At 39.2% G+C, this 11,724-nt stretch overlaps 1 long non-coding RNA gene across 1 annotated transcript in view; it reads right to left on the bottom strand.

The window, feature by feature from the left end:
* Positions 1-6,427: 6,427 nt before the first annotated feature.
* Positions 6,428-11,724, bottom strand: part of LOC141372639 (uncharacterized) — a 31,402-nt gene continuing 26,105 nt past the window's right edge. Inside the window, exon 5 of the long non-coding RNA XR_012377990.1 lies at positions 6,428-6,475. This is a non-coding gene — a long non-coding RNA (uncharacterized lncRNA). The remainder of the gene's footprint in view (positions 6,476-11,724) is intronic.

Here is an 11,724-nt window from a genome sequence, read left to right as displayed (position 1 = left end):
CTGTAAAACTGAGCTCTACATTAATAGCCATAGTTTTTTTCTTACGAGCACAACACGACTCCTTCCTAACTTCCTTTGGTCTCTGGTGTTTGCTTGTGTGCGTGCATGCGTGCACGCGCGCACACGTGTGTGTGTGTGTGTGTGTGTGTGTGTATAGCTGGGAGCTGAATTGTTATGCTCCCTGAAAGTGCTTCTAGCTTCCTGTCTTTGGGGGCTGTCAGGTGTGCAATGGCCATTAGCTATCAACTGAGAGAAAAGAAATACTGAGAGATGGAATGGTATATTTAAATGCAGATGGAAGGAGGAACGAAAATTAAGACTGGCGTCCTTAAAGGGCCTAAGTTGTGTTTCTGGCTATCACAGATGTCTAAAAGAAGAATTAATTTATATTTTTTCATCTGCTGATTTGCCATTCCCCCTTCCACCACCTCTGTAGCGCCCATCAGCTTTACCTATATTTGAATAATCCACTCTCCAAGAACTTAGGGTAAGAGCATGTTAAAATGTGAGTGAGCAAACCAATCTGGTAGCAGATTTTTAGTCTTCTCATACAGAATTTCTATTTTTTAAAAGCCCCAAATATTTAGTACTAAGCTGATTTTCAAAGGATAGAAACCTTGACTGAAATTGATATTAGTTCTCCAATTTTCCAGCTAAGTTCGTATAAATTAAGGTATGTTTATATAATTCCTAGCAGCCGGCTAAAAAAGAAAAAGAAAAAGAAAAATGTAAAGCTAGCTCTCTGGTGTCAAATAATTATTCTCGCTAAATTTTAATGAGGTTTTTTTTTTTCTTTTACCACTTGTTCGTTTTTAAATAAATTCACATTAATTGAGGAAGCCCAGATTTGGGTGTCCATGTAAATTTTTGAGAATTTTTTGATGTGTATAGTTCTGAGCGAATTGACCTTCAATATATTTTCCAAGAAAACTGAAATACTTCATCTATAAACTCTGAACTCTGGAGCACTGTGGGAAAACGCAGTGTGGTTCCTATTTTACACAACTATGACTGACAATCGCATTGCAGCCTCTTTCCAGTTCCATTGAGCACCTACCTCCCATTTATTCCATGAACGCAGAGCATGCTTGTATTTCCGGAGCAGATTCGCTTCCAAGGCATACGTGTCGCTCCCCTGAGATCTTCTTTTCCGCCTCTGAGGCATCAAGGGCTTCATCTTTTTCTTCTCAACTTGGCTTCTCTGTTCTGTCTGTGCTCACCGGAAGGGTAGAGGACTTCGTTTATTGTGCTTGGCCTGGTGCGGACTCTCCAGGGGTCCTTTATTCTTCCCTTCCTCTCTCTCAACTTCTGTCCCCTTTCATCCTCCCTCCAAGCCTGGGCTCCACTGGGTAGCTGCTTTTCCTTTTCTGATTTATGCCTGTGGTAAAGCAGCTGTCTTTTAAAGATAAGAACGGGAGAACAGAGATATCAAACAGACATAAAGAATAACATAGGAAAAGACAAAAAGCCCCTTTCCCTAAAAATAGCTTTGTCATTAGCCCTTTTTATGCTGAACGTCCAGATTTATTTCCCCTGTCCCTCCTTTTGCACAGACCAGGTCAAACTACCTCACCTGAAGAAAAACAAAGCGGTACAGAGGAAATCCTTGACTCCAGGCTATTTTTACCAAAGGGATACAATATAAAGGTGGCAAATTTGAATCTTCTTTATTTTTAGTAACTGTTAAAATTAGAGTATAATAAAAAAGAAGGGTTTCTTGGACAAAAAGAAAGTATAGGACAAAAAGTTGAATCAGAAGAAAATGAACTATGAAAATGAAGGAAAATGGGAAGAAAAGAATGGTGAGCTAGAAATCAGGCTAGAAGCAAATAAAATACACAGATTCTATTGATAAAGTTAATTCATACATCAGAACCCACAAAAGAGAGGCCACCCCAGTGGCTTGGCCCACATCACAAATCCAAACCTAAGTCAGCCTGCACTTAGGGGAAACACCTTACTGTCAGGGAAACCTAGCATACACCAATCACAATCCACAACTTAACTTTAGCTAGCTTATTTAACCCTAGAAAACAGGATCTGCTAGCCTTACAAGGAAATCCCAACCTCCTAGCCAATCATGCCCTGTTTCTGCCTTGCTGCCTTTTCTTTCTTTCTTTCATTCTTTTTTTTTTTTTTTTCAGAGAAGGGGGGGATTAGGAGGGGCAGAGGAAGAGAGAGAATCCCAAGCAGGCTTCATGCTCAGCATGGAGCCCGACTCAGACCTGGATCTCAGGACCCTGAGATTATAACCTGAGCTGAAATCAAGGGTCAGACACTTAACCGTCTGAGCCAGTCAGGCACCTCTCTGCCTTGTGGCTTCTAATGCTATGTAAAACTGGCTCTTCCCCCAAATGCCTCTGGAACAGTGTTCCTCTGCTTGTAAGTATTCTCCAAGTCCATGTATTGTTTCCCTTGAATAAAGGGCATCAAACTCATTACTAAGGGGTTTTAGTTTTGCCATTTGACAATACAGATCTTCCTCAACTTATAATGGGGCTATGTCCAATAAACCCATTGTAAGTTGATAATACTGTAAGTCGGAAGTGCATTTAATACACCGAACCTACGGAGTACCCTAGCTTAGCCTAGCCTGCCTCAAACACGTTCAGAACACTTACGTTAGCCGACAGTGGGGCAAAATCATCTAACACAAAGCCTATTTTGTAATAAAGCATAACTAGCTCATGTAATTTATTGAAACTGCACTGAAAGTGAGAAAGAGAATGGTTATATGGATACAAAACAATTTTAGGTGTATCAGATGTTTACTTTCATGATTATGTAGCAGCCACCCCAAAACAGGCAGGTGTAGAAGAAATGGCCTCTGGGGTGAGGATGGTCCCGATAGGCTTCATTTCCCTGGATATTCCTCAAGGATAAAGTTACATCACAAATGAACATTCAGCAAGAAGTGGCCTCACTCCTCTATCTGTAGGATATATATTATAACGTAATAAAGAGAAAGGTCAACGCATACTCTGCTTGAGTGTCAGATAGCCAGGGTTAAGACACTGCCTGACTACCATGTACTATTTCATGATCTAAGACCTTGTCACTCAGTGTATGATCAGCAAGCCAACATTGTTGGCTTAACGATGCAAAATCTCAAGTCCCACCACAGACCTACTGAATCAGGATGTGCATACTAACCAGATTCCCAGGTCACTCGTTTGCACATAGAAGTTTGAGAACTACTGATCTAGGGTGAGTTACCTAATCTGTGTAATGGTGTCCTAATCTATGCGTGTCCCAAATTCTTCATTTAAAAAATGGGCATGCTAGCACTTACTCTTAGCATTGCAGGGAGTAAGGAATACATGTAGAGGGATAGCAAATGTCTAATAACCATTAATAAAGACATACCATAAAATATGGCTCAGCATTCTGAAATTGAATTTTATGCTTTAGAGTGCAAAAATGTAAATGTAACTAAAGCTGGGTTTTCACTCTAAATGCTAACTGACTTTTATGACCATTTCCCCAAATGAAATAGTCATTTAAAAATGAGTGGTTTCAAAAGGGCCATCCATATTAATTGCCTAGCTAAGCAAGCCACTTTACTTTTCTGGAAATCAGTTTCCTTATCTGAGTATAAGAGAAGTTAGTTCAGCTAAGGTCCTTTCTAATCCTATATTTTTATTTTAAGGGATTTGCCATGAAGACTAATAGCCTTATCGGTGATTAATTTGGATTGCTATCAATTAGACATAATGTTAGTTTAATTCTCAGCCTTTCTAACTTATGAGGATTTCAACTTTGAGGGGAGAGAAAAGAACAACAACAACAACAAAAAAGTTGAACAACAACAACAAAAAAGTTGACCAAAGTAGGAGACAAGCCTGAAGAAAGAACTGAAAGGAATCTTGTGGATATCTGATTTCTTTTCTTTTCTTTTTTAAAAGACTTTATTTATTTGACAGAGAGATAGAGAGAGCCAGAGAGCACAAGCAGGGAATAGTAGAGAGAGGGAGAAGCAGGTTCCCTGCTGAGCAGGGAGCCCAGACACAGACCCGAGGACTTGATCCCAGCACCCTGGCATCAGGGCCTGAGCTGAAGGCAGACTCTTAACGGACTGAGTTAACCCAGGAGCTCCTCTGATTTCTTTTCTACAAATATGCAATCTCTAGGGCTGCATACAGTTAAATATGTCAAGCCAGAAATTGTTAAAATCACAGTGCATAAAAATCATGTAAGCCTCTTGTTCAAAAATACTACTTCTTAGGACCCCATCTCTTGAGATTTTGATTCAGGAATTTGGAAAGGATGAAGCTCTGGAATTTGTATTTATGGCAAACACCCCAGGAAATTATGACATGGGCAGACTACAGTTTGAAAAAGTTTTGGCTAGGTGATTTTTCTTATGGCCAAACATAGTTTGATTATTGCATATTAGATCATATAATATCAAAATATTTTTTACTCACAAATATTCACAAGCACTCCATACTGTTGTACATAGGTAAAAGCACTGTCATTTGGGAAATATGGATATGAGTTTCAACTGTGATATGAGCTCTATGTTGGGCATGATAAGCAGCAGTTAAGCAAACAATTTAATACCTGTTTCTCTTTTCTCGTGTTGTTAGTGGGGAGGAAAGTGGTTGGATATGCATTCAGCCATCTGCCGTGCCTGGCCTCCTAAATCACAACACTCTACTCCTCCTAGCCGTTTGGATTGGCTCAGGAATTTGTAAGTGACCCGAACCCAGCCAATGGGAGCCAGCTCCAGAACTTTGGCTGAAACTTTCGGGAAAAAGAACTGTCTTTTTGAAGTAGCTAAACCTCCAGCTAAACATGATCTAGGGTCTTGTTTGCCATCACCAAAGAAAGCCTGGCTGAAGACCATGTCAATGCAAAACAAAACAGTACCAAGAGTTTAAATAAGAAAGACCATGCCATTGTCTACAGGCTGGCCCTAGTCAATTACACCTAGACTTGCAGCGCAGGAGTACCCTTGCACTCTCTCTTACCTAGGCGATTATCACGCAGAGGGGGGTTTCCAACAAATGTGGGCTAATGGGTTTCCTAAGGAAATAAAAATCCTTAGTCACAGATGACAAGGCAAAGAGGTTGTTCAAATTCATCATTGCAATGTTTTGGTAATCCATTTAAAAATACGTAACACATACATGTATATGACTTTTAAAGATTTAATCAGCAGAGCAACCAAAAACATCTGTATAGCTACAGACATGAAAATTAGGCGCTATCCATAAATTACATTTTTCTTTGTACAATTTGCCAAACAATTCCCTTGCTTGTAACCAAAAACCATTCAGCTCGAAGGATGAGTCACATCCTGACTGTCTGGTTCTAGCTTAAAATCTCAGTACTCAGAGCTCTCTGTTTTCTTGCTCCTTATTGATTTTGAGATCTGGAAACCATCTCTTACGCTCAGCTCCTGCATCTGTAAGAATCAGTGAGTATAAGGGGTTCACTAAGTTGGTACGGTTGAAGTTTTCCTCTTTGTTCATACAGATTTTTAAAGACGAAAAGGATGGCCTCAAGTGGACAATCTTTATTCTTTTAACATGCTGCCATCATGTGGATGCTTTGCTCATTCACATTCAAAAGTTTCAAAGATTACAATGTTTATAGTGACCCCTTACTCAGCAAGGTGCAAAGGAGGAAGCCCCAAGGAACTGAAAGCGAATAGAATACATTCTGCCTGTAAGCTTCCTGCAGAGTACGGTCGGAAATATGTATGATTTGCCAAAGTTAGGAAATTTGCCAAAATGTAATTTGTCCAAATGCAAGATGGAATGTGTAGGAACCTAAATAGGCTTAAACTCAGTGCAAAGGAGACTCAGAAGGGAGAGTCAACTGTCTTAGACTCAAGCCTATTTTTTAAATCTTAAGGCTGTAATTTTAATAGGGCTATTCAATAAAAGTTGGCAGTATTTGCTTATGCTATTAATTGCTTGTAACATCTCATCAATCCTCTCCATTTTAATTCTAAGGTGCTTGAGACCAATAAAGAATTTGCCATATGTTTCAGTAACCTAAAAGCAAAGTAAGACTCTTTGTTCATAGTTTGTTATAAAAGTAGCTTGGACTTGTAGGGCTTTATATCGTTTATTGTTTTTGAGTCCTGTGAGGTAGATAAGACAGATGGATTAGAGAAGGTTCATCACAATTTTCTGACTCTATCACATTTTTTTTTTTTACTACATTCTGTTTTATATATAGGTGCTCAAAAAATGTGGTTTCAATTGATTGGAAAAATCCATGTGAAAACTCATGAGTTTTGAGATTTCTTTTTTTTTTAAGATTTAATTTTTTTATTTGAGAGAGAGAGAGAGCACAAGCAGGGGGAACTGCAGGCAGAGGGAGAAGCAGGCTCCCCTCAGAGCAAGGAGCCCGATGCGGGACTCGATCCCAGGACCTGGAATCACTTCCTGAACCGAAGGCAGCCTCTTAACCTACTGAGCCATCCAGGCGTCCCAAGTTTTGAGATTTCTCATGTGATTTTCTGTAATCAAAGAAAAATTCAGTGAAATTAGTAGGACTAAGTTCTGTTGCAACATTAATTGTCAGATTGTTTCCAAAATAAGTTTAACACCTCAGAACTAGAGAAGAGAAATAAGTGTAGCACCTTAGAATTGGAGTAGAATTAGAATTTTTTTAGAGTAACGCTACACCCATTGTGGAGCTTGAACGTACGACCCCGAGATCAAGAGTCGCATGCTCTACAGACTGAGCCAGCCAGGCACCCCAAAGTTACGCTTTTTTAAATTGAAAATAAATGGCGGGGCGCTTGGGTGGCTCAGTCAGTTAAGCACCTGCCTTCAGCTCAGGTCGTGATCTCGGGGTCTTGGGATCAAACCCCCGCATCGGGCTCCTTGCTCCGCGGGGAGCCTGCTTCTTCCTCTCCCTCTGCCTGCAGCTCCCCCTGCTTGTGCGCTCTTTCTCGTTATCTCTATCTCTCTCTGTCATATAAATAAAATCTTTAAAAAAAAATGGCTTTTAGGGCTGCGTATAGGACATGTAGATACCAAATGCTACTTAGATTTAATTGCCTAGATCACATCTGCAAAGTATTATTTTAAAATATTATAAACAGAGATTGTGTACTGAAAGGTCTTCTGGAGCCTCTCCAGATTTGGACATGCCATTATCTCAGACTCCTGACCCTCAGCACTACCTTCCCCCCAAATTAGAAAGTACTACAGCTACTAGAGTCTTTTACGGTCTCTTATCCTCCTCTCCCAAACATAAATTTTATTAACATTAGCAACATTAGATTCATGTTGATTACATCCCCCTCAAAATTCATATGTTGAAGCCCTAATCTGTAGTACCTCAGAACATGACCTTATTTGGAAGTAGAGGTAAGCAAGTTAAAATGAGATCATTCGGATGGGCTCTCATCCAACACGACCCGTATCCTTATAAAAATGATAAATTTGGACACGGAAACATGTATAGAGGGAAGACAATTTGTAAACACACAGAGAAGACAGCCATCCACAAGTCAAGGAGGGAAGCCTGAAACAGACCCTTCCCTCGCTGACCTTGTAAGGAACCAACCCTGCTGGGCCTGTGATCCTGGACTTAGAGTCTCCTGAACTGTGGGACATGAGATTTCTGTTGTTTAAGCCATCCAGTCTGTGGTACTTTGTTACACAATAACACAATTAGCCTAGGGAAAAGGGATTAAAAAAAAATTTTTTTTTTTGGTAGGCCATGTGTATCTCTGTGGCTAGCCCTAACTTAACTGTTGTAATTCTAGAAAATACAAAAACAATAAGTTATTTTTATCCAGAACATGTTAGTGTGAACTCATTTTTCAGAAAAAGTAAGCAAATGGAAAGAGAGCACATAATTAAACAATCAGATTAAAGGGTTAAAAATTGGTAATTCCATTTTGGTTTTAGGAGCTTTTTCTCCAACTGCATTCTCCTATTTCCCATCCCAGCCAAACTCTGATCAGGCTATGTGAAAGGAGGACCAATTATTTTCCTCCTTGAACCTCAACATTTCAGGCTAAGAGAAGAAATAGACAATTAATCTTGATTCTCAAGTGGCAGTCTTTTAAGGATAACTGCCTAGACAAGGAGAAGATCAGTTGAGAACTACTGATGACAATTGTCAATCTTTTTGAACATCCAGAATCTAAACAGCCTTCTAATGATGGAACCTCCCCCATCTTATGATGCAGAGCCTGCCTCCCACTGCTGAAGATGGAAATGCCTGAGACTGGTTTCCATAGCATTCCTGCAGGTAGAGCCTGAACACTTCACCCAGGCCACAGACCAGACATAGCCTAGACAAACCACATCAAATGTGTTGGGTTCAAAGAAGCAGGGATTGCTCTGAACCCACGGGGAGAAGCCAATGGCAGCCACATCCAGTTGCAACAGCAACCCCTGGCATCCATTAGCAGTAGTGATTGAGCCATTGAGCACAGCGCCCAACAACTCTGATGGACTCATGACTCTGCAACACCACTCTACCCACTACTCACGGATGAGTAACCTGGTTACCTGCCTGCTGGAGCTACCCCATCTCTGTTTAAAACATCCATAGTTTCTGTTGCTTCCAACGAAGAAGACATAAAGAATATAAAAGGCATAAAAACATGTGTGCACTTTTAATTTATCTTTTAATGAATATAGAATACTCTATTTTTTGTTTTTACACAATAGAGAAAGGGATCACAAAACTTTATTCACTAAATGGAAATACTAAATGTATATTTAAGTTTTTTATGAATAGTTGAGGGAGAAGAGACAAAGATAAATAGGAAAGAGAAGAAAGAGAATGAAATGCAAAAGGAAACATGATGATTAAGAATTTCTCCAGGGGTGCCTGGCTGGCTCAGTCAGAGAAGCCTGGGACTCTACTGTTGACCTCAGGGTCTTGGAGTTTGAGCCCAACAGTGGCTGTGGAGATTACTTAAATAAATGAATAAATTTTTAAGAAAAGAAAGAATTCCTCCGAATTTTTCTTTTTAATTATTTTAAGATTTAAAACCTTCTGTCCTGACTTCTGAGCATTACCTGACCCTTATTTTACATAATTTTAAAAGCCTGTGTCAAATTTATCTTTAAGATACCTAGATAGCAGCATTAACAAATGATATTAACAGATAACTAAAAAAATGGAAAGGACAAATAGCCCTTAAACACATGAAAAGATGCTCAACCTCACTCCCAATAGAAGAATGCAATTTAAAACAACAGTGAGATACTGTCTTTTGCCTGTCAAATTGGAAAGCCCAGAAAGTTTGATCGTACACTGTGTTGGGATAAGCGTTGAGAACAGGCCCTTTCATATTGCTTGTGGGAATATAAGTTGGGACAAGCACTTTTTTGGAGGGAAATTCAGAAATATCCATCAAGATCACACATATATCTGCCTTTGAACCCAATAATTCCATCTCTAGGAATTGTCCCTGCAGGTGGATACAGACATAAACAAAACCACAAGAGTAAAGAGATATTAACTGCGACTGCAATAGAGAACTAACTTAGGTTGATTCTGATACACCCAAACAATGGAATACTACAAAGCTGTTACATTAAATCAGGAAGCTCTCCAAATGCTGCTGTGGCAATCAGAGCCAAACTTACTGGCAAGTGGGGGGAAATGCTGTCTTACATTATCCCTAGATGTCACCATAGGCTGGGAGGATTTGACAAAGCAGAAATGGACTTGTCTAAACTAGAAGAACAAAGACAAAGAAGGCTCTGCGTATCCAGGGAAAAGAAAAGGATACAGGTTAGAGCAGGGAGGAAGGGTCTTGAATCCACAGACCAGGGTCACACACCTGCGGTAGTCCTGGCTGTCTGCAGGACTTTGGAAGAAATATCTTCCAGATACAGCAAGCAAAGCAAGGCTGAAGAGGACTGCCGCAGGAGACAGCCAAGTGGTGCCGTGCATGAAGCCCCAGAGGCACACTGAACCTGGCATTTCAAGCTGAAAGGGACCTTAGATATTATACAGAATCCACCCAACTCTCTAATTATTACATATAAAGAAACTGAAGCCTAGCAAAGATGGGACCAGCCAAAAGTCCCACAACCTGAACGTAGCAGGATTCGGATAATAATCAGTGTCTCCTAACTCCAAGTCCAATGTGTGTTTTGTATCTACCCATTAATTGCTTTCCTCTGCATAAATGATCCTTTTGCACTGTTGTTTCTTCCATTTTCAGTATGAGAAAGATACAATATGGAAGAGTATTTTCTTTTTGTTCAGGAAATTGTGTAGTCAAGGCTGCTAGAATTCTTGGATAGTTGTATGCTTGGATGCTTGGTTGAGTCCTTTTAGCACATGGCCCAATTCAGAAAAAGAAAAAATTGTAGAACCCATTTTTTTTTTCTTCAATTCCAAGTGGCTTTCTTGAATTCCATTAGGGAAAAGGTTTCACAACTTAGGTTACATTCTTTAACAAACAGCAGAATGTGGGGACATTTTGGCACTTCTTTGTAGCCATTAAAATGTTAATATATGGACATGTTTGCAAATAGCAACTTTTTAAACTCCTTATATTGGTATAGTGCTTGAGTTCACAAAATGCTTTTACATGAATCCTCTCATTTCATTTTTGAAACGCCTCTGCAAAATAAGTATTACTATCCCCAGGAAACAAGTGCAGAGAGACAAAACGACTTGTCAAAGATCCTGGCAAATGAGGGTAATGCTCAAGCAATACTTAGTTTTTCCTTTCAATGCAAACTGTAATGGTCAAGATGGTTACCCTGGAGACTTTTTTTTTTTTAATCACTGCTTAGTGTAAAACTGAAAAAGAACCAACCCCTCCATTTCAAGCTAGATGTGCTTGTTTTTCCATTCCCCAGAGAATTTTCAAATGGGAGTATATTTATTGAAAGAAATGAAACATATTTTATATAAGTAAAAAAGAAAGCTCTGCTTTTAAAAAAGTGCATACTCACTTAACACGTTAAACAAAATCTCTGTAGTATTGTGATTCTTTTCAATATTTTATGAGAAAATATTTCCTGTATATTTTACCTTTCATCCCCAAATACATTAATATTGGCACTATACGTTTGGACTGCTGGATAGCAATGTCATCACCAAGTGTTAATTAGTTTTTTAATTACCTGGGTTCCAAGAATACAGGACCTACACGTCCAAAAAATAAAGAGGCATAATGATGGGCTCTAAGATGACTAGGGTGTACCTAGCACCTAGCACAATGCCTAGCACATATTAGTCACCTTATAAGTATTCATTTAGTAAAAGGGCTCTCTCTAAGAAAAAAACCAGATTTGCACAGGTTCTGTAGTCCAATATTCATAGCAGCATTATTCAAAACAACCAAAAGATAGAAATATCTATTAACAGATGAATGGATAAACAAAATGGAATATACATATAATGAAATATTATTCAACCTTAAAAACGAGTGGAATTCTGACACATATTACGACATGAATGAACCTTGAAGACATTATGCTAAGCGAAATAAGCCAAACACCAAAGGACAAGTATTGTATGATTCTACTTACATGAGGTCCTGGGGTATTCAAATTCATAGAGAAAGTAGAATAGTGGTTGGGAGGAGCTGGTGGTGGGGAGGAATGGAGAGTTATTGTTTAACAAGCATAGCATTTCAGTTTAGGAGATGAGGAAAGTTCCAGAGATGGATGGTAGTGATGGTTGCACAGCAACGTGAATATACTTAATGCCATTGAACTATACACCAAAAAATGGTCTAAAATAGTAAATTTTATGTTATATATACTCTAC

The sequence above is a fragment of the Callorhinus ursinus genome, unplaced genomic scaffold (genome assembly GCF_003265705.2).
Source record: "Callorhinus ursinus isolate GAN/ISIS: 27379988/994484 unplaced genomic scaffold, GSC_fseal_2.0 scaffold4, whole genome shotgun sequence".
NCBI lineage: Eukaryota > Metazoa > Chordata > Mammalia > Carnivora > Otariidae > Callorhinus > Callorhinus ursinus.
This window is presented reverse-complemented; position numbering and strand designations above follow the sequence as displayed.